Source organism: Pipistrellus hanaki, assembly GCF_964339955.1.
Source record: "Pipistrellus hanaki genome assembly, chromosome: 11".
NCBI classification, from domain to species: domain Eukaryota; kingdom Metazoa; phylum Chordata; class Mammalia; order Chiroptera; family Vespertilionidae; genus Pipistrellus; species Pipistrellus hanaki.
Window position 1 is genome coordinate 61,927,547 of NC_140513.1, and position 24,269 is coordinate 61,951,815.

Below are 24,269 nucleotides of genomic sequence, written 5' to 3' on the forward strand. Positions count from 1 at the left end.
TCAAGCTTACCAGCAAAATTTGGGTTGGAGCAAATTTCTTGACACTAAATGCATTTATAGTAACTTATATTAATACAAAATGCTTTTGAAAATGACAAAATTTATACAACTATGTGTATCACTGGATTCCATTATAAACAGCTAGCCTTATTCTATTATGCCATTGCTATTAAAAAAGATAATCATTCAACAAAAATACTGATATTAATGTTCAGTTTTCCAATGAAACTCTATGGAATGAAGAATCAGTTTATAATTAAAAGGTGATGACTTCAGGAAAGCAGATTTCTTAAAAACACACCGTAACAAAAGTAAAGGTTTAAGTTGTTTTCTCTCTGTTTGCTTATGTTTTTCCCCAGTAATGAGGACAGATTCAGCAAGGCATGAAGTTATCTTGATGTCACCATGTTGACATACCAATGCTGCATTCAAGATAAGTTGACATTTACATGTTTTCATTGTTAGATGTTTATATCGAAGAGTCCACAACAATTTTAGTGAAGATGTAAGACTGTTTTCTGTAGAAGGGAAGGAAAGCAGTGTGTTCGTGGTATGGAAATGTTATAATAAGCACCGCCAGCCATCATCTCTTCAATCACGTGTATGTCACAGAAGCATGATAACAACAGTTTAGGAGGAAAGCCTATCTGAATGGCTAGAATCATGCAAACAGTGCTTCCTGAGAAACAAAATAGAGTCCACTTAAGAATATACAGTGGGTCAAAGTGAGCTGGAGAGCAAGAAGTTGACAAATGCATTCTCTAGGGAAGCAGATTTAATGACCTAACTAATAACAAACAGTAATTAGCATGCTAGCTAATTGTGAATACATACCTGCCTCTGAAGTGCTTCAGGGCACTAGAGCATCCTGTTCCCTAATCTAGTTTAAAGATTCTCTCACCCTATTTTGTTTATAACACTGATTTACTCTCTGTATGTAAAAAAGAAGGAATTTTACATAAATTAAATAAAGATAACATGATCTCAGGCCACACATTTCACACAGTGGATCCTAAATCCATGACTCACCATAATAGAAATAGCAGAAACAATAAAAAAAGAAGAAATGAATAAGTTTGGCCTCAGAGTAGAACACGTTTGTTCTCTGCAAACTAATCACTTGCAATCCATTAAGCTTTGTGGAGACGGAAATACACACAGCAGGGCACTTAGAGCGTATTTTATTTACACAGATATCACAGCTCATAGCATATTGGGGTTGGGGGAGGGGCACACATTTTCATATTTTCTCCTACTGTTTTTGAACTACACGCACTGCCACCAACCTCAAAAAGCTGGGATAGTGGAGAGCTGAAGCTTGCTGTGGAATCATGAGTTGTGACAACACATTGTGTGAAAAGATTCCCGAAGGGACATTGGCAAGTGTGTTGCATAGGTTCAAACTCTTCCCATGGAAGCTTACTTCTGGAAAAGGAAAATTCCTCAGCCTACTAAGTAGTCAGATACCCACCGGTCCTGAAAACCTAGACTTCTGGCCCACTTGTTTTCCTTCCTTGGCCTCTAGCTGACAAAGGTGTTGCTTCTCCTTACCAGTTTGGTGATGGGGACCTGGAGGAGGGGGAGGCTCAGGGTGAATAGGGCTTGATGTGTTTGCTCTCTAATCAGTGTCACTCAATCAGAGCGTGCAGCACAATTAGCATCTCATTACGGTGTTTGCTTTCTGCTCTTCTTGTGCTGCATAATTTGGCACTTTATTACACCAGCTTTGGTTCTTTAGCTGCTCCATGTAGCACACACTTATTGGGAAGTTATTTCTCAGAAAAAACTCTAAAAGAGAAAACTCCAGTTGAGGAAGATACAGCTATCTAGGGAAAACCCACATCCTCCCTCATTCAACTTGACACACAAATCTATCAAGCCTGCTTTGTCTCTCAGTAGCACATCAGAAACAGTGAGAAGGAAGAACCTGTGAGGTGCTACATGGGGAAATAGTTACCAAGGCTAGTGGACAAAGGCATAGTGAGAGGAGCGAAGAGTAATAGCTGACAGTGTTGGAAGAGACAGACAAGCTATAAAACCCAGGGAGGAAAATATAAACGCCACACGTTTTCCTCAGGTTCAATTCTCAGGACACTGATTCTGAAGTGAGGGTTCCAAGTGCAAGTACTTACTAAGGAAGCTTTCCCTGGAGAAATGCTCGAGGGCAGTGTTTCCCAACCTTCTCTCATGATGAGAATCACCTGGTGGAGTTTTTAAAACACAGATTCCTGAATCCCAACTAAGAAGTGCTAAACTAGAATTTTTGGGAACATATAGGTAAAATTGTATACTTAACTAGTGCTCTAAGACAAATGTTATATACAGAGCACTAAGTTAGGTATGCAATTTTACCTATATGTTCCCAAAAATTCTAGTTTAGCACTTCTTAGTTGGGATTCAGGAATCTGTGTTTTAAAAACTCCACCAGGTGATTCTCATCATGAGAGAAGGTTGGGAAACACTGCTCTAGGGAGTGGGGAAGCAAAACGAAAATGGTAAGAGACCAAGCCACGTATGATTTCAGGTCAAATTCCAACCTCAGCCTCACCTTGTGAGAAGCTAAGCAGACTATTCTGCACCCCAGAGTCTGTCCTTTCTCAAGGCAAGGAACCTCTGCTTTTGTGTCCCTTTATCCACTGGTGTAGCGCCACTGATGGGGGTTGGGGGGTGGGGCAGTGGCAAAAGGGAGCTGGATCCTGTGTCCCAGGAGTCCAATTGGGGAAGAAAATCACCTATGCAAGCCATTCACAGCACAGCACACAGACACAGGGGGATGGGGTCACAGTGCCCGGGGAAAGGGGCCTGAGGGGATCTCCTTAGGCAGCAACTCTATTCATCTCCACATGACTGGTCATTTAATGCCCCTAAGGATCACTCCAGTCAAGAATTATTCCTTTTTTAGTATCAAAAACAGCGGCCTGTGGGCAATAAAGTTGTTTACGTTTATAATGAGCAGCCGAGTTAATTTAACTCAATAAAGGTTCACCCCTACTTTGGGAGCCAAAATCACAATGTAGGTGGAGTGCAAAGACCATAGGATTTAGGAATGAAAGGCTCTAGTCCTGTCTCTGCCACCCTGGATGCCTAGGTGGTCTCAGTGTGTGTCCTGAACTCACCTTGATGACGGGAATGGCCTCTTTATATTCAGCCAGTCCCATCCAACCCCAATAACCCACAATAAAGTGTCAAAAATGAGATAGTACCTAAAAACCCCCAGTCTGGTAAACAGGAAATACTAAATGTTAGCAAAAAAAATACATAAATGGCTTTATCCAATATTGCTTTTGCCTATTAATAACAACAAGTCTGAGGAGAAAAGAGACACATATCAAGAGCCTGATGTATTTTCAGTCACAATATATGTTTTTTTCTCTTACATTTCTGAAATTGTCCATAAACATATCAAGTTGCCAGCTTAAAGTGTAGTCATGTTTTCTAATAGTTTAACAATGTATACATTAAAGTGAATGATTGTTCTTTCAATTGCCTGCATATTAAAACTGTGTCAGTACTAAGTGGTTATAATTTTCTAGAGAAGAGTAAAGATTAGTAAAGGCATACACACACACAAACAGACACACACACACACACACACACACACACACACACACACACATATATATATATATATATATATATATATATATATATAGTGTCTATTTTTTTTATTCTGCAGAGTTGTGTAGAAAAAATATTCCTTTTCTAATGTATTTGCCAGTATTTTCAGAAAGATCTATGTTCAGATTTTTCAAGGCAATCCTGTATCTGCATACAGACAGCTGAAATGATCATTTAAAACAACAAGCCCTCATCCCTGGTGTCACAAAACAATCATATAATCTGGCAAGATTAAAAGGTTTGCTAATCAGAGTTCTGCAGCTGAGAGCCAAAGGCGGGCAAGCATGTTCGAGTTTTCTGCCTCATGCCTGCAAAGAAAGACTGGCGCACAGGCCATAGACAGTAGCGATTCTCACACAATTTCAGTCCAGAGCAATATTGGATGAAGAAATCGTCCTTTGTAAACAATGCTAGGCACTGGAGTTTTCTGGCTGGCAACATTAAGTCAAGGTTTCTGATTTTACAAATCTGTGTTTAAAATGAAAATATAAGATGCCCTATCCTATATGATAAAGAGGTAATATGCAAATTAACCTTCATGCACTCACAAGATGGCTGTCAATGACCAAGCTAGCAGGGGAGTTAGTGAGGGACAACCAAACAACTGAACATGCAGCTTTGTGGGGTGACCAGGCTGGCAAGGGGTTTAGTGAGAGATGACCAAATGACTGAAAAAGCAGGTTGCATGGGGTGACCAGACCATCAGGGGTGAGGGGCAGTTAGGGGCAACCAGGCTGATGGAAGGGTGCAGTTGGGGTGAGCAAGCCAGCAGTGGAGGCAGTTGGGGGCACTTAGGCTGGCAGGAAGGGACAGTTAGGGGTGGCCAAGCTGGCAGAGAGGGGCAGTAAGGGGTGATCAGGCTGGAAGGGGGGAGGGGGAGTAAGGAGCTACCAGGCTGGCAGTGATGGGGTAGTTGGGAGCAACCTGGCCAGGAGCAGGGGGAAGTTAGGGTGATCACATCCGCACACAGAGGTAGTAAAGGGTGATCAGGCTAGCAGGAGGTGGGCAATTAGGGGTGACCAAGCAGGCAGGTGAGCAATTAGGAGCCAGTGGTTATAGGATTGTGAGAGGGATGTCTGACTGCCGGTTTAGACCAGGGATCTGGCCTAAAATGGCAGTTGTACATCCCCGGAGGGGTCCCAGATTGGAGAGGGTGCCGGCTGGGATGAGGGGACCCCCCCAACGCCCTTGCATGAATTTTGTGCACCCTGCCTCTAATTTTACATAAATTGGAAAATATTTTAAATGGTAAAAGCAATTTCTTAATGAATGTCTACATGAAATTAGCAAAAAATGACAGGTGTTTTAAGTAAACCATCAATAATAATAATAATAATAATGCAAAATCATTTGCCTCCTTGTAAATATTCTCCTGACAGAAATCTTGTTTTTGTCTTTGTCTCTACAGTCCATGGTCCACAGTTGGTACTCAGTCAGTACTTTTACCTGAATGAATGAATGTTGTTTGAATAAATAAAAAAAAAATGTACAAATGCAAAAGGATTGTGTTAAAAAAAAAAAGTCTAGGAATCATAGTAATTTATGCACTTATGTCTCTAGAATACTAGAAGTTGTAACCACATTACTATAAATAATCTGTCAGACCAAAGGGGAAATATACTTTAGTATGTCAATTATTTTTTAAAGGCACAATTCTTATTGTGCTATGTGAAGTGCCTAATTATAAATCTTGCATTCTCTCCACAGCTGACTGCTTTGGGGAAAATATAAGAGCAAAACACATTAAGGATGGGATTCTAGTGGCACAGGTTGGCCTCACTGACCCAGAAATTTCCTAATTTTTACAGACTGGGCCAGTGTTCGGGATCAGGCTCTGTCAATGCAGGATGGCTTTACTTAACTCTGCTCTTTGGCACAATTCCTGTTGCTTTAGATGCACCCCAGAAATGTCGACTTTCATTATGAATTTCATGAGTATTTAAAATATTTTCTCAGGTTATGTAAACTATGGCATCCTATATTTTCATTTTATACACAGCTTCAAAATATCCTGCTTTTTTCATGTATACTAAGTACTGAATGAAGACTAGTTAGAATTACCTGCACCTACTAGAAAAATGGGTCTTAAATATTTTTTTCTTTTTATTTGTATACTTCTTTATTTTCTTCTTATAGTAATTTTTATTGTCTAAATCTATAAACATCTACCTAATAAGAAAGTAACATACTAATTGACTGTATCTTTGCAATGCCCAGCAGCCAATCAGTAGTGAGCATGCAAATTAGCCCAACAAAGATTGTGGGTTAATTGGCATATGCAGGCTCTGAGTGGCCAGGGTGGGACACTTGCAACTATGCCATGGCAATGACACAGGTGTTCCTCCCCACCCCTGGCAGCTCCTAGCCTCTGAGCAGCGTGGGAAGGCAGAAAGGCAGCTCTGGCCATAGCGAAGGCAGTACCAGCAGCCAGGGAAAAGAAGGCCCATTCTGGAATGAATCTTCATGCAACAGGCTTCTAGTTTTATTATAAAATTAGTAAGAGTTTCAGTCAGTGTTTATATTCTGTGTTGAAAACAGTTTGCACAAATACCATTTGGTATGTAAAAATACCAAGACTATGTTGTTCTTTTTTAAAAATTTTAAATCTTTATATTGCTGAAAGTATTACATGTTTCCTTTTCTCCCCATTAGCCCCTTGTAGCCCACCCCCATCCCCTTGCCAGGCCTTCACCACCCTATTGTCTGTGACCACGGGTTATTCACATATTCATACAAGTTCTTTTGTTGATCTCTTCCCACTCACCTACCCTCACGACCTTCCTTCTGTGATTAGATAGTCTGTCACATGTTTCCATGTCTCTGGATCTATTGGGGTCGGCAGCTAAGTAATTGCGGGTTTCACACATATATGGCTTCAGTTGAATTTTTAGGTTTGCAGACGTAGTACAAATGTAAAACACATTTTGTTATTTGATAGTTGGCTATTCAGCTGTTAATCAGTAAAAAAAGTTTTTTGATCTGTTTTGTAGTTTTCGTTTGGCGTTCATTGAAAAATGGAAAATCAAAAGGAACATTTTCGTCATATTTTGCTTTTTTATTTCCACAAAGGGAAAACGCATCGCAAGCTCATAAAAAGTTATGTGCTGTTTATGGTGACGAAGCCTTAAAAGAACGGCAGTGTCAAAATTGGTTTGCCAAATTTCGTTCTGGTGATTTTTCACTCAAAGATGAAAAACGCTCTGGTCGTCCAGTTGAAGTTGATGACGCCCTAATCAAAGCAATAATCAATTCGGACTGTCACGGTACAACACGTGAGATTGCAGAGAAGCTTCATGTATCACATACATGCATTGAAAATCACTTAAAACAACTTGGCTATGTTCAAAAACTCGATACATGGGTTCCTCACGAACTGAAAGAATCACAGTTAACGCAACGCATTAGCAGCTGCGATTTGCTAAAGAAACGTAATGAAAATGATCCATTTTTAAAACGACTGATAACTGGCGATGAAAAATGGGTTGTTTACAACAATATCAAGCGGAAAAGATCGTGGAGCAGGCCAGGTGAACCAACTCAAACAACATCAAAAGCTGATATTCATCAAAAGAAGGTTTTGTTATCAGTTTGGTGGGATTACAAAGGAATTGTCTACTTTGAACTCTTACCACCCAACCGAACGATCAATTCTGATGTCTACATTGAACAACTAACAAAATTAAACAATGCAGTTGAAGAAAAGCGGCCCGAATTGACAAATCGAAAAGGTGTTGTATTCCATCATGACAATGCAAGGCCACACACATCTTTGGTCACTCGGCAAAAATTAATGGAGCTTGGTTGGGATGTTTTGCCACATCCACCATATAGTCCTGACCTTGCACCATCTGATTACTTTTTGTTTCGATCTTTACAAAACTCCTTGAATGGTAAAAATTTCAATAATGATGATGATGTCAAATCGTACCTGATTCAGTTTTTTGCTAATAAAAACCAGAAGTTTTTTGAACGTGGGATTATGATGCTGCCTGAAAGATGGCAAAAGGTCATTGATCAAAATGGGCAATACATTACAGAATAAAGTTATTTAGTTCCATGAAAAAATTGTCTTTGATTTTCTTTAAAAAATCCGCAATTACTTAGTTGCCGACCCAATATATTGTTCATCGTTTTGCTTGTTAGATTCCACATATGAGTGAGATCATGTGATATGTATCTTTCCCTGAATGGCTTATTTATCATAGCATAATGCTCTCCAGGTTCATCCATGCTGTTGCAAATGGTAAGAATTGTTTCTTTTTTACAGCCTCATAGTATTCCATTGTGAAGATGTACTACAGTTTTTTAATCCACTCACTACTTATGGGTACTCAGGCTGTTTCCAAATCTTAACTATTACAAAATGTGATGCTATGAATACAGTGGTGCATATATTATTTCTAATTCATGTCTTAGAATTCTTAGGATATATTCCTAGGAAAGGGATCTTTGGGTCAAATGTGAGTTCTATGTTTAATTTCTTGAGGGAACTCCATACTGTTTTCCACAGTGGCAGCAACGGTCTGCCTTCCCACCAGCAGTGCACTAGGGTTCCCTTTTCCACATCCTCTCAAACATTTATAATTTATTAATTTGTTGATGATAATCATTCTGAAAGGTGTGAGGTGATACCTCATTGTCCTTTTAATTTGTGTCTCTAGGTTGATTAGTGACTTTGAGCATTTTTTTTCCATACCTTTCTTGGCCTTCTAAAGGTCCACTTTGAAGAAGTGTCTATTTAGGTCCTTTGCCCATTTTTTAATTGAATTGTTTGTCTTCCTTTTGTTAAGTTGTATGAGTTCCTTATATATTTTGGATATTAACCCTTCATCAGTTGTATAATTGCCAAATATGTTCTTTCATACAGTGAGGTCTCTTTACATTTTATTGATGGTTTCTTTTGCTGTACAAAAGCTCTTTATTTTGATGTAGTCCCATCAAAGTATTTGTTTATTTTATCCTTAGTTTTCTCTTTCCTGGGAGATGTATCGGAAAACATATTGCCATGAGTGATGTCTGATATTTTGCTGCCAATGATTTCTTCTAAGATTTTTATGGTTTCATCAGTTTCATTTAAATACTTTACCCATTTTGAACTTATTCTTGTGGATGGTGTATGTTGATGGTCTAATTTCACTTTTCTGCATGTATATGTCCAATTTTCCCAACACAATTTATTGAAGAGATTCTCTTGAATCCATTGTATGTTCTTGCCTCCTTGGTCAAATATTAATTGAGAGTATTGGCTTGCATCCTTTTCTAAGGTCTGTTCTATTCCATTGGTCTATATGCTTGTTCTTATGCCAGTATCAGGCTGTTTTGAGTATAGTGGCTTTGTAGTATATCTTGATATCTGGTATTGTGATCCTTCCAACTTTGTTCTTCTTTCTCAAGATTTTTCCATATATCCATTTTTAGTTCCAAATAACTTTTTGGAATATTTGTTCTAGATATGTGAAATATGCTGTTAATATTTTAATAGAGATTGCATTGAATCTGCATATTGCTTTGATTAACATGGATATTTTAAATTATGTTGATTCTACTAATCTGTGAATATGGTACATTATTCCACTTATTTGCATCTTCCTCTACCTCTTTTTTCAACTTCCTACAGTTTTTCCTGTACAGGTCTTTTACCTCCTTGGTTAAGTTTATTCCCGAATATCTTAAATTTTTGTTGCAGTGTTAAGAAGTATTGATTTTTTAACTTCTCTTTCTGAGAGTTCATTATTAGTATATAAAAATGCCATGAATTTCTGGGTGTTAATTTTGTATCCAGTTACATTGACAAATTCATTTATTAAATTAAGTAGTTTTTTGATGGAGTTTTAAGGATTTTTTATGTACAATATCATGTCATCTGAAAATAAAGACAATTTTCCTTCCTCCTTTCCAATTTGGATGCCTTTATTTTATCTTCTTGTCTGATTACTATTTCCATGGCTTCCAGCACTATGTTAAAAGGAGTCCTGAAAGTGAGCATCCCTGTCTTGTTCCTGTTCTTAGTGGAAATGGTTTTATTTTTTGTCCATTGAGTATGATGTTAGCTATATGTTTGTCATATATGGCTCTTATTATGTTGAGGTATGATTCCTCTATTCCCACTTTGCTGAGAGTTTTTATCAAAAAAGGTGCTGGGTATTATTGAATGCTTTTTCTGCATCAATTAATATGATCATGGGATTTGTATCTTGCAATTTATTTCTGTGACAAATGACACTTACTGATTTGCAAACATTGTTCCACCTTTGCATCTTCAGAATAAATCCCACTTGGACATGCTGTATAATTTTTTTAATGCATTGCTGGATCCAATTTGCTAATATTTTGATGAAGATTTTAGCATGTATATTAATCAGGGCTATTGGCCTATAATTCTCTTTCTTTGTAGCATCTTTATCTGGTTTTGGACTTAGGGTAATACTGGCCTCATAGAACGAGCTTTGAAATATTTCTTCCTCTGGAATTTTTTGGAATAGTTTGAGGAGGATAGTTGTTAGCTCTTCTTTAAATGTTTGGTAAAACTTCCCTGTGAAGTTGTCCTGATCAGGGCTTTTACTTACTGGAAGATTTTTTTGTTTGTTTTGTTTTGTTTTGTTTTGTTTATTTCTGCTTCAATTTAATCAGAAATTAATGTCCTATTCAGATTTTCTGATGCTTCCTGATTGAGTTTTGAAAGATTGTATTTTTCTAGGAATATGTCCTTTTCATTCAGGTTATACAGTTTGTTTTCATATAGTAGCACTTAGTATTTTTTAATGATCCTTTGAATTTCTGTGGGGTCAGTTGTTGCTTCATATCTATCATTTCTGATTTTGTTTTTTTGAGTCCTTTCTTTTTGTTGCTTGATGGGTCTGGCTAGAGGTTCATCAATCTTGTTTATGTCTTGAAAGAATCAGTTCTTGGTTTTATTAGTCTTTTGTAATGATTTTTAATCTCTATATCTTTTATTTCTGCTCTGATCTTTTTAATTTCCTTCCCTCTACTTCCTCTGGGTTTTTCTTGTTGTTCTCTTTCTAATTCATTAAGCTGTAGCAGGGGTCCTCAAACTTTTTAAAGTGGGGGCCAGATCACGGTCCCTCAGAGAGCTGGAGGGCCGGACTATATGAACTACTAATTCCTACTGTAACACCTTGGCTGCACTCACTGCCCAAAAAACCTGGCGGGCAGGATCAGATCTCCTGGGGGCTGCATGTGGCCCGCGGGCCGTAGTTTGAAGACCCCTGCGTAGGGTTAGATAACTTATTTTAAGTTTCCCTTGTTTTCTGAGGTAGGCTTGCAGTGCTAAGAACTTTCCCTCTTAGGACTGCTTTCATTGTGTCCCATAGATTTGGGGTTGTGTGTTCATTCTTATTGTTTCCAGGATTTTTTTTTAAATTTCTTCTTTCATCTTTTTAGTAACCCATTTGTTGTTTAACAGAATGCCATTGAGCCTCCATGTGTTTGAATGTTTTTGAGTATTTTATTGTATTTGATTTCTAATTTCATGCCATTGTGTTCTCAGAAAATGCTTGATATGATTTCAATCTTGAACTTCTAGATACTTGTTTTGTGTCTTAAAATGTATTTTATCTTTGAAAATGCCTCATGGACACTTGGGAAGAATGTATATTCTGTAGTTTTTGGGGTAAAATGTTTTTTAAAATGTCAGTTAATTCCATCTGACCTAGTGTGTTATTTAGGATAGCGGCTTCCTTATTGATTTTTTGTCTAAAAGATCTATCCAGTGGTTTCGGTGGGATGTTAAAGTCCCCTACTATGATTGTATTGCTTTCCATCTTTCCGTTAAAATCCTCCAGAAGTTTTTTTTTTTGTGTGTGTGTGTGTGTGTGTATTTGGATGCTCCTGTATTCGGTGCATATATGTTTACCAGAGTTATATCCTCTTGTTGTATCGATCTCTTTAGTATTATGAAGTAATCTTCCTTATCTCTTGTTATGGCCTTCATTTTGAAGACAATTTTGTCAGATATTATTGTTACCACAGGTGTTTTGTTTGTTTGTTTTTTTGTTTTCATTTGCGTGGAAAATTCTTTTCTGTCCTTTTACTTTCAGTCTGTGAGAGTCCTGTGTTCTGATGGGGGTCTCTTGTGGTTAGCATAAATATGGGTCATGTTTTCTTATCCATTCAACCACCCTATGTCTTTTAATTGGAATGTTTATGCCATTTACATTAAAGGTTATTTATTGTTGGTAGGTGCTTATTTATTGCCATTCTTATTTTTTATGCCTGTGTTCTTCTCTTTCTCTCTCTTTTTCTCCTTATACCAGTCCCGTTAGCACTTATTGTAGTGCTTATTTGGTTGTAATAAATCTGTTAGCCTATTGTTATTATTCCTGTTGTTGTTTTGTCTGCAAAACTCTTTATTTCTCCTTCCATTTTAAATGATATACCTGCTGGATAGAGAAGTCCTGGATTCAGTCCCTTGGTTTTCATTACCTGTGTACTTCATGCCATTACCTTATAGCCCGAAGTGTTTCTATTGACAAGTCAGTTGACAGTCTAATGGGAGTTCCCTAATAGGAAACTTTCTCTTGCAGCCTTTAAGATTCTTTCTTTGGCTTTAATTTTTGCCATTTTAATTAATATATGCCTAGGTGTGTGTCTTTTGGGGTTCATCTTGATCAGGATTCTGTATTCCCTGAACTTGAGTGACTTTTTCTTTCACCGGGTTAGGGAAACTTTTTTGCCATTATTTCTTCAAACATATTCTCTATTCCTTTATCAGATTCTGTTCCCCCTGGAACTGCAAAAATGCAAATGTTATTACATTTCATGTTGTCCCAAAGCTCCCTTAGACTCTCCTCCTGATTCCCCCCACCCCCATTTGCTGCTCTCAGTGGGTGTTTTTTCTATCTTGTCTTCTTTTCAATGATTCAGTCCTCACCTTTTTCTAGTCTGCTATTAAATCCTTCCAGGGTTTTATTTATTTCACTATGTTACTCCTCATTTCCAATTGACTATTATTTCAAGCTCTCTTTCAATGTTTGTGTAGCTCACATTAACAATATAATTATCATTAAGTTGCTTATAGTTTCTTATTTAAAGAGTCTTATTACCATTACTCTGAATTCTTTATCTGACAAATTGTTTACCTCCATTTCATTTATTTCATTTATTTTTTAAATATATTTTATTGATTTTGTACAGAGAAGAAGGGAGAGAGATAGGGTATTAGAAACATCGACGAGAGAGAGTCATCGATCAGCTGCCTCTTGCACACCCCCTACTGGGGATATGCCTGCAACCAAGGTACATGCCCTTGACCGGAATCAAACCTGGGACCTTTAAGTCCCCAAGCGGACGCTCTATCCATTGAGCCAAACCGGTTTTGGCTATTTCATTTTTTGATGATTCCTGCTTTTCTTTCATTTGGGGGTTGTTTCTTTGTCTCTCCATTTTTTGTTGTCTCTTTGTTTTTGTTTCTATGAATTAACTTGAGTTGCTATGGCTCCCAAAATTTGTGGGGTGTTTTTATGTTGTAGGTATTTCGTTAGATCCAGTGGTAAAGTCTCTTAGATCCCCTGAGCTGGATGCTCTATGAAAGCCCTTTACTTTAGTTATTGGTGTTCTCCTGTTATAGTTGAGTCTTGAATGTTATTGTCCCATTCATGGATGGAGTCTCTCATGCTGGCTGACTATGTGGCTCACCACTGACTACGTCATGTGAGCTGTTTTGAAGGGCTGACTGAACAGAATGAAATACAACACAACAAAACATGAAACAGAAGAAATCCAAAATGTATACAAGACCCCTACAGCACTAAGAAAAGCAACTACAAGAGAAGAATTTGGGAAAAGGAACGAGAATAATAATAATAGATAAAAAATAAAGAAAAAATATAAGGATAAAAATAAAACAAACAAAATAGCACAAACAAAAAAATAATAAAGTGGGGGGGGGGAGAATGTATAGATGCAAAGCTGTAATAGAGAAAATAAGAATAATGAATTAAAGAAATAAGGGACAGAAAATGGTTTAAAATAAAGGAGGGAAAAATAAATCAAAAGACAAGAAAAAATGAGAGAGAAAAATAGAAGAGAACACAGATAGATCTAAAATAAGTAAAAGTAAAAAAGATGATAAAGCAGGAGAAAAAGAATAGAGAGAAAAATATTTGCGTAGTAAAAAAAAGAAACAACAAAAAAGTTGATTAGGAAAAGGGAAGAGTAAAATTAGATATGTGAACAAACAAACGGACACTAGAATAATAACAAATCAATAAAGAAGATACATAAATTTAAAGAGGGAAAAAGAATGGAAGAGAAAAAAGAAAAGAGAAGATAAAAGGGAGGGGGGGAAAGGGGGGAAAATGGGGGAGAGAAAAAATGGAAAAAAATCAAAGTGGTATTCATTTAGTGTCCCATGGGACCTTTCTTTGGACCCCACTTTTCTGTTCTGTCTGCCAATTCTGGGCTTCCTGCGAGGTACTTAGGACTTGTCCTTTGGCTTTTAGCAACCTGCTTGTAGCTCCAGGTGATCCACTGACCCACGGTTTGTGTGTGTCTCCACAGGACTTGGTGCCAGCAGGAGGAGCCAATCTGCCCTCTAAAGTTTTGTTAGCAGCAACGGAGCTGAGGATGGGTCAGCAAACTGCCTCTGGCTCCACCTCTGCCAAACTTTGCCTGTTAGCCAGCTAAGACTACATTCTCTAAATATGGGTTGCTAATAGCTTTTATTTATTTATTTATTTATTTATTTATTTATTTATTTATTTGTTTGTTTGTTGACACTATTATAGATGTCCCCCATTCCTCTCCACCATTGCCCACCTCCCCTCTGGCCCTCATTACACCATTGTCAGTGTCCATGGGTGATGCATATATGTCCTTTGGCTATTTATTTTTATCTTCTTTCATCTAGTCCACTCGTCCCATCTGCCCTCTGACAGCTGCCAATCAGTACTATGTATCTGTTCCCCTGATTTGATTTGATTCATCTGTTTATTTTGTTCATTAGATTCAACATATATGTGAGGTCATGTGATATTTGTCTTTCTCTGACTGGTTTATTTCACTTAGCATAATTATCTCCAGGTTCATCTATACTGTCACAAAATGTAAGAGATCCTTCTTTTCTAGTAGTGCATATTTTTATACCTCTAACCTTTACTCTTTTTAGTCTATTATTTCCCTTGAATTATATCCTTTTTTGTTTTCATACTGCATATTTTCATTTCTGAATATTAAACCATGTAAATCCTCTATGGCCTTTTCCAATATGACTTTCTAGGTACAACTAACTAAATCTCAAGTGGTGGGATAGAATAACAAAGAAACTCTCAAACTTGTCATGGTTAGGTCTAAGTGCTCCCATTCAAAATGTATGCCCTGGCATTCATTGTTAAACAACAATAAGAAACCAAATACCAAAAATTAAGACATCAAAAAATATAAGGTGACCACATAATCCTCAAACCCAAAAATCACCCTCTAAATTAATTGTGCCCTTTCAACTGTGTTTCTTGTGAGTGAAGGAAACCTAATCTCCTTTCTTCCTAGGAGCTCCCATTCAATTTGAATTATCTGTTAAGGAGATGAGTCTCCTGAACAAGGTCAAAATGATAGTCTATTTTAAATTAAGATTAGAAATAATGACATTTTGTATTCCCTATCATGTGTTTTTAACAGATCATTATATAAAGGACTCCACGATTTTAACATTTAGCTTATTTTCAAAAAAGGATAGGAAGCATTTTTATTTAATAGTGGTGGCACTCAGAGGCAAAGAATTTCATCTGAAATCTAGAATCATTGACTGTTGTACTTTTTTGCTATAAAATTAATCTTCAGTGAGTATCCATAGGGAAATAGTTCTTTGAAACAAATATCTTTAAAATCCTTGAATGAATGTAGTTTGATAAGAGTGTACTAATACAGTCTGTTATATGTAAAATTGTAATGAATTCAAATATGTACTAGTATATACAGAAAGACCTAATATAGGAGATTTAAAAGAGAGATACTATTTGTTGTTAGTAATGTCATATATCACTTGAGCCCATTGAATGTGCCAGACACTGTACTGATCCTTTTCCAAACATGCAGGTAATTGTATTTTCATCTACATTTTACATATGAAGAAACTGAGATGTGGATATGCTCAATAAGGAGTGGATTTAGGGATTCAACTGAGGGATGTCTTAATCCAAAGACATTCCTAGACACTAAATTTCCACTGTACCATATGATAGCTACCTCTCACATGAGAAATGTGGCTAGTTTAAATTAACATGAGTTGTAAGTAGAATGTGCATATTAGATATCAACGATTGGTATGACAAAAATAAATATCTAATAATTGCTCTATGGATTACATAAAATGACAATACATTTGATATATGGGTTTAAATAAAATATTTTAATTAACTTTTACTTGTTTTTTTTCATGTAGTTACTAGAAATTTTAAATTACAAATGGAGTTCTTATTCATAGCTTCACTATATTTTTATTGAATCATTCTGATGTGTTAAATCATATAGGCTCCATTTTCCTTTGAAAAATTAGAGAGGGACTTAGAACTGTTAACTACTGCTTAGTGAGCCTCTGCCTATATGTCTTTCATGGAAGAATTTACAGTCTTCATTTTAATGTAGTTACTTCATTTACATATCATATACAAATTATATATGTAATAAACAAATGATGTATATAATATATAATCATATATAAAACATAATTATGTATATTTTATATATATATAAAACATCGCATGTATATTAAATATTATATGTATCATAATGTATATCTTTTACTAAAATATAAGGCCCTAAAAGTCAGGCTCTGAGTGTTCATCTTAGGAAACCAAAAAACAAGATGAATGAATCTCTTAGGCTTCTAGCCCTGCCTGCCTCTCTCTCCCCATAGTCTGTTCTCTGATCACCCAGGATAGAGCCAGGAATTCCCCCATCAGGGGTGGACAAACTACAGTTTGTGGCCAAATCTAACACATTACATTTTCCTGTTGATATAGTTTACTGGAACACAGTCACATCCTTCATTGATGTACTGTTAGGTAGTTCCCCGGAGACCCATGGCCCTCAAATTCTGAAATGTACTACCTGCCTCTTTATAGAAAACATTTTCCCGTCTTGAAGGAGCTGACACCACCATGTGGAATGATCCCTTTCTTCCAACCTTACATCTCAGGGAACAATTACACTATAATCACATTACAACTGGAGGGAATACCAAAGCCTTTGAAGCTCTTTAAAGATATTACCAACTCCAATTTATTTCATATTATTTTTCAAGGATACTTACAGTTTAATAATCACTTCTGGAATAAGCTTACGGGAATCATAAGTCTGTGTGATTGTTTTCCTGTTAAGATACTAACTGAGAAGCAATTTTGACATGTCCTCTACCCTAACACCAGCTGAGGCCTAGAGAGTTAAAGATTTCAAGATGCATAATGGGCATGACCAAAATAGCTGCTATCATGCTTCTAATGACAGAAAAGTCACTAGAGAAAATGAAGGCTACTTACCGTACTTTCTGGGGAATGGCCTCTTTAAAGCTACCTTACTAGAGTAAAGGGTGAAGAAATCAATGCAGATATAATACCATTATTAATGTGGCCTGTCCATACAAGGCTATTTTGCATTTTTTTTTACATGTAAACCTACACTAAGTGAATCATTTGAAGGTCATAGATAGTGAGGGGAATTCTAATTTTACTTAAGGGCATTTGTTTTTCTTGATAGAATCAATTGACCTCAATTTCCCCAGATGTGGATGATCAGATTAAATTAAAGTCATTCTTAAACAAGGCATGCTTTTCACCAAGGCTAGCATAAGGAGATAAAGACACATTTACTCCTTACTGATGTTGTTACAACTAGCTATCATCAACATTTTAAATAGGGTCTTCATATGAACACCTGTGTGATAAGTACTGACCAGGCACTTATGTAAAATTTAATCATAAAACAAGTAAATAGGATAGGATTATAGAAATCTTCAAAATTTTTATCAAATTGTGCAATGCATGTTTCCATGTCTGTGGTTTCTACTCCTGCGTTGAGTATCTGCCCCTTGATGGTCAGTGTGTGTCATAGCTACCGACCAGTAGGCTGGTTATTTAGGCTTTATATATATATATATATATATATATATATATATATATATATATATATATATATATATATTCTTAAAGCTGGCTAAAGCACAAAATGACCCATTTGGGTGCAAAAAACAAACAAACAAACAAACAAACAAAACAAACCCACTAAATTTGCATTAAAATTATATATATATATATATAGATATAGATATAGATAGATATAGATATAGATATAGATATATCTCAAACTTTACTAATATTGAAGTATTGATTGATATTAACACTTTCACTCAGCCCTATAGCTGTATCTCTCATCAGAACAGGTTATCTTGAAGAAAAATTGAGAGTTGTACAATGTGTTAACATTGCACCTTCATTCATACATTTGCCTTAACATCTTGCAATATGTGGTTTTATTTCATAAATACATTTGTTTTATTCATCTAGATATTTAAAAGGGTCACAGTGCATTTTAGTTGCAAATTATTAAAATAGGACTCAAACTACTTTGAGAAAAATAACAGCCTTCATTTGTTCACTAACTTGAAAATTTAAGGATGAAACAGGCTTGGTGCCAATGTATACAGAGACCCTCACTCCTTTCTCTACATTTCCATGCCTTGTCACTGTTAGTGTCTTTATATTGCCCTTATTCTCTCATGCTATACACAAAGTTTCTTCCCACGATAAGAAAGATGCCCACCGGCCAACCAACCCTATACCTTACAGTTACCAATTCTGAAGAGAAAGAGCAAAAAGCTCCACCTTTCATGTGTTAAATCTAATGGAAGGAAACTTATTGACCCGGATTTGATCAAAACAACTGTTGCTGCCTGTGAATCTCAGGATACATGAAAATAAAACATCTCCGTTGCATTGCATGTAAAAATCGCAATGAATAAAAGAAAAAATATATCCAAATGAAAAAGTTTTGCATAAGCTTATCCAATAAAGAATCTAAGCTATTTGCATGCAAAATTAGGAATCTTGGAGGGGATAATTATATATGTAAACAATATGTAATATTGTTTTCACTAATTACATTTTTAATAGCATGCTTTAAAAAGAGAAACAACTAATATTGTCATTCAGATATCCTCCTCTGAATATTATCAATCAAGTCCTATGAATTTGATTGATAATATTCCAACTGTTTCATGAAAATTTAAGGTAATTTATTTAGAATACAATGGCATGGATTTCATATGTTTCTAAATTATTTTTATTAAAATAAATTTCCTTCCTGAAATGGATAGTTATCTGAAAAATGAAATGAAATAAAAAGTTGAAATTTAAAATGTAATATATTTTAGAAAATATCTATAGTCTCTTCTAATTCTTAATTTCCCATGTCCATATAATTTTTAAAAAAATATATTTTATTGATTTTGTACAGAGAGGAAGAGAGAGGGGTAGAGAGTTAGAAACATCGATGAGAGAGAGTCATCGATCAGCTGCCTCTTGCACATCCCCCACTGGGGATATGCCCGCAACCAAGGTACATGCCCTTGACCGGAATTGAACCCGGGACCTTTCAGTCCCCAAGCTGACGCTCTATCCATTGAGCCAAACCGGTTTCGGCCCATGTCCATATAATTTAGATTATTCTTCTAACATAGAGTAAGTGCATAAAATTATTTTTTAATTGATTTAGAGAGAGAGACATAATTTGCTATTTCATATGTTCATACATTCATTTGTTGCTTCTTGAATGTGCCCCGATCAAGAATAGAACCCATAACCTTGGTGTATGGAGACAATGCTCCAACAACAGAGCTACTTGGCCAGAGGCTAGAGGGCAAAAATTTTAACCAGCAAATACAATTCATGTTCACTCTTTAAACAACTTTTAAGTGTTTCATTATATAAAGCCCCCAGAGGGCCTTTGCGGCCTGTATTTTCCCAGATATTACATGAGTAAATAGCATAAGATTCCTCTTTTAAAATACATGAATTGAGAAACAGGTTTGTTGAAGTTTCATTGCCCTTTTTGGTCCATGTGAATGTCCAATATTTCCTTAAGCTACTTTCCTGGGAATTAGGAGAGTAAATCTTAAGAATTCTCATCACAAAAAATCCTTTTTTCTTTTTTTAAATTTCTTTTTATTGTATCTATATGAGATGACAGATGCTAATTAAATGTATAGTTGGAATCATGTCACAATATATGTAGGTCAGACCATTATGCTATACATCTTAAACTTACACTGTGCTGCATGTCAATTATATCCCTGTAAAACAAAAACAAAAAATCATATTTTTGTGAGACAGACCCTTTTCTAAATGAAACAATTGATCATTTGTTTAAAATTCTCTAAGCTAAAACAAACTGTATAATTTTAACTGGAGAGAAGTAGATTTCAGACCATGGATGCCATCAAGATTTTATGTACATCATCACTTGCTCTTAAAAATGGGAAAAGCTATGAAAACTTAAGTGGGTTTGGCATATTCAGTTCATAAAGTATGTCACTTAATGCAATTCACATACACATCCTTTTCTTTCAAAAAGTGAAGGATGTATTTTTTTCTCAGCATTTTCATTTTTGGATAGATTTTGGTAAAGCATTTGGAAAGAAGAATGTCCTTAGAGTAGCTATAGTTTAAGGATATTTCAAAATTCAATACAAGCACATACATTTGTAAACCCAAACATTATTTTTCACTTTTATGAAATGTAAAATAGCTATTTAGAGACAACATTTGAAATTCAAGATAAAGAGGATTTTTTTTTTTCAGAACTGTAAAAAGAATAGATGAAAATAAAGTGCTTACTTTAGAGTCTTTGGTTGGGAGTATCCTTTCTAAGAAGAAAACATAGAATCATATGACCGACATATTTGATCATAATATGATGGGGAACATTATACCTTACCCAATGTTCCAAGATATGGAGAAAATTTTCAGCTCAACAAATGAGACACATACTATATACAAGTTCATATGAATCAATTTTTAAAAATCAAACATCCTTAAGACTCCTTAGTTGAATAAAAAAAAAATATATTGGTAGGCAGTTCATGAAAACAGAAATAAAAGTGGCCAATAAACATTCAAAAAGTTAACACAGTCTAACAAAAACAATGCAACAGGATTTTCACGTTAGGTTGAAATGATAAGACAGATGGTATATAGTGCTGGGAAGGGTATAATATAAAGAACCATCTCCTATACTCATTATCTGAGTTTAACCTCTGACAGTCTATGGAGGATATGATCATTCAAGTTATCAGATGCACAAGCTTTGAACCAATAATTTTTTATTGCAGAGACTTATCTTAAATTACACTTTCATATACCTGCGTTTCTTAACAGTTTAAATTAGAAGAAAAACTGGAGAAATGATTGAAGGAATTCAATGTGGGAGTGACTAGGTAAAATGGTAGGCCCACACTACAGAATATGCAGCACCTATTAAATGATTAGTATATGTCTATTGACTTGACATGGAAAGATATATTTTGATATATTAATACTATCGCATGAAAAAAGCAAAATTTAGAACAATGCAGGGGTTAGCAAAAATAGGTTACAGTTGTGAGTATGTAAAACTCAAAATTTATTCTTGTATTCTTATTTATTTATTTATTACTAGAGGCCCTGTGCATGAAATTCATGCACAGGGGCTGGCAGTGTCCCTCAGCCCAGCTTACACCCTCTTCAATCAAGGACCCCAGGAGGGATGTCCAGTGAGATCTGGCCTAAATGGGCAGTTGGACATCCCTCTCCCAATCCAGGACTGCTAGCTCCCAACTACTCGCCTGTCTCTGCCTGAATGCCCCTAAGTGCTTCTGCCTGCCACCCTGATCACCCTCTAACTACTCCCATGCCAGCCTGATGGATGCCTAACTGCTCTTCTATCAGCCTGTTTTCTTCTAATTGCCTTCCCCTGCAGGCCTGGCCCCCCCAACTGCTCTCCCCTGCAGGTCTGGTCCCCCCAGTTGCCCTACTCTGCAGTACTAGTGTCCCCCAACTGCCCTCCTCTGCTGACCTGGTCACCCCTAACTGCCCTCCCCTGCTGGCCTGATCACTCATAACTGCCCTACCCTGCAGGCCTGGTCTCCCCCTACTGCCTTGCTCTGTCAGCAGGGTCACCCCTAACTGCCACTCCTGCTTTCCTGATAGCCTCCAACTGCCCTCCCCTGTGGCTTGGTCCCCCCCAACTGCCCTCCTCTGCAGGCCTGGGTCCCTCACAACTGCCTTCCCCTGAAGGCCTGAGTCCCCCACAACTGCTCTCCCCTGCAGGTCTGGTCCCCCTCCCCTCCAACTACCTTCCTTTGCTGGCCTAGTCACCCCTAACTGCCCACAACTTCTCTCCCCTGCAGATCATCTTGTGCCGGCCATCTTGTGTCCATATATGGGCAGCCATCTTTGACCACATGTGGGCGGCCATCTTGTGTCTTGGAGTGACAGTCAATTTGCATATTGCTCTTTTTTTAGATAGGATTGAATTATTTATTTTGTTTATTTGTAACTAATACAAATGTCACTGTCCCATTGTGACATTCTTTTGATAAAATGAAGCTATTATAATAATCATAAACTACATGTACTTTTCCATATGGGCAACTATAAACCTTCTTTTGCCCACCCCTGAATATTATAAACTAATATCACTGCTATAACTTACGTTATATATGTTTAAAACATAAAATATAAAATATTGGGAAGAATATGAAGCAAAGTGGCTATTCCTGGGGGAAAAGAGACTGAGTTAGAGAAAAAAAAATTCATGTTACAGGATTTTGTAATAGTTTGGATTTTATAATAGAAACATGCTTTGAAATACTTGCAAAGTTTTAAAGGAATGATATAATTTGCTGCTAATTATAATCATTTGCTTTTAAAATGTGAATAGATAAGAATAAATGAAACAATAAATAAAGGTTTTATTGGGTGAGAATTCTCAATGCAAGAAGCCAGTACAATAAAAGCTTCTGTTTGTTTGAAACACTAAAGGCAACTTATTTCACTCTGCAATTATCACAGTCACATACAAAATTGCAGAAAACAGACAGAGGGTGATAAAGCTGTTTGTATGAACTCTAAAACAAACTGATCAGTTAATCATTTCCCCAAATCTTGAGCAACCTTTCACCTTTTTTATGGATAACAGATCTCTAACTTTTTTTCCCAGCCTTTGTGAGTCAATCATGCTATAATATCGTAAATCATATTAAGATAAACATATATAGCCAAAATTACACATGAAAAGTCGATACTGAGTAAACATTTGAGGAACAATATGCTAACGAAACTGTTTTAGGCATCTTCTAGGATGCTTGCTGCAGAGCTGCCTGACATACCAGGAGTACCTCCTCACGCTCTCAGCTGTGATCCAGGGTTCTTTGAGAACTGATTCTATTCCTTTTGCCCCTAAATAAATGACCTCATGAGGTCAAAGCATCTTTAAAAGGGTTAAGGCTATCCTTTTAAATTAGCTCTAAGGTACTGCGTACATATACTTGTGGGAGAGGCAATATTAGATGTCCATTAAATTAGATTGCAGGTAGAGTTGCATGGGAAATATGGGGAACTTATGGATTCTGGAATTTTAATTCCATATCATTTTTAATGTCAAAATATCATTATCATTTTCAGTAGTTATTAATATAACTGTTAATCTTAGCTCATGGGCTATTCAAAGAAAGGCAGGGGGGCAGATCTAACTCATGAACTGAAGCTTGTTGATGCCTGAACTAGGTTACATATAATCCTAGTATACGGAAATACTTTGCCCTAGTTGGTTTGGCTCAGTGGATAGAGCTTCAGCCTACTGACTGTTGGGTTGCAGGTTCAATTCCAGTCAAGGACACATACCTGAGTTTTGGACTCAATCCTCAGTAGGGGGTGTGCAGAGGAGGCAGCCAATCAATGATTCTCATCATTAAAGTTTCTATCTCTCTCCCTCTCCTTTCCTCTCCCTTCCTTCAATGAAAATATTTTAAAATAAATTTAAAAATGGAAATACTGTTAACCATTATTTTGGATTTCTGTGGTATGGTTAAAAAGACTGCATAGCATCTATCTATCTATCTATCTATCTATCACACACACATACATATACATACCTTGGTAGTTATTATGTTCTTTAAAAAGTTGCATCAGAAGCTATTTGCTTTTTTTTTTCTTTTTAGCTATATTTTTAATTATTGATGGTATTACAGATATCTCCCATTCCCCCATATTCCCTTCCTTACAGTCCCTACCCACCCCCAGGTCTCCACTATCCTATTGCCTGTGTCCATGGGTTATGCATAAGAGTAATTGTGTACATGTACAAATTCAAAAAGCATTTTTGTAATTAGTTAAAAGTATAGACAATGGAAAATGTTAAAATTTTCAAATTATATTGAATATAAAGGATAGTTTTCTTGTAAGAACATGAGGAATCAAGTAAACAAAAATGTACATGGAGAATCTGTACATGAAAAGTAGGTAAGCATTTTCCACCTCATTCCAACAACATCCACTTTCCAGTATTTGTCACAGAGGACGTCATGAGTGAATAAAAATCTGATGAAGATCCAGAATTCAGATGAGCTAAAGGTGACTTCCAAAGCTAAATGTGTAAACTTTCAG

The 24,269-nt window shown here is 36.4% G+C and overlaps 1 protein-coding gene across 1 annotated transcript in view; it reads right to left on the minus strand.

Annotated features, from left to right (window-relative positions):
- The window catches only part of LINGO2 (leucine rich repeat and Ig domain containing 2), a 582,223-nt gene extending 561,742 nt beyond the window's left edge, over positions 1 to 20,481 (minus strand). Inside the window, exons 1-2 of the mRNA XM_084898269.1 lie at positions 20,463 to 20,481; positions 19,894 to 19,918 (exon numbers count right to left, since the gene is read on the minus strand). The gene's annotated coding sequence lies outside the window, so the exon portion shown is untranslated. The remainder of the gene's footprint in view (positions 1 to 19,893; positions 19,919 to 20,462) is intronic.
- Positions 20,482 to 24,269: the final 3,788 nt, after the last annotated feature.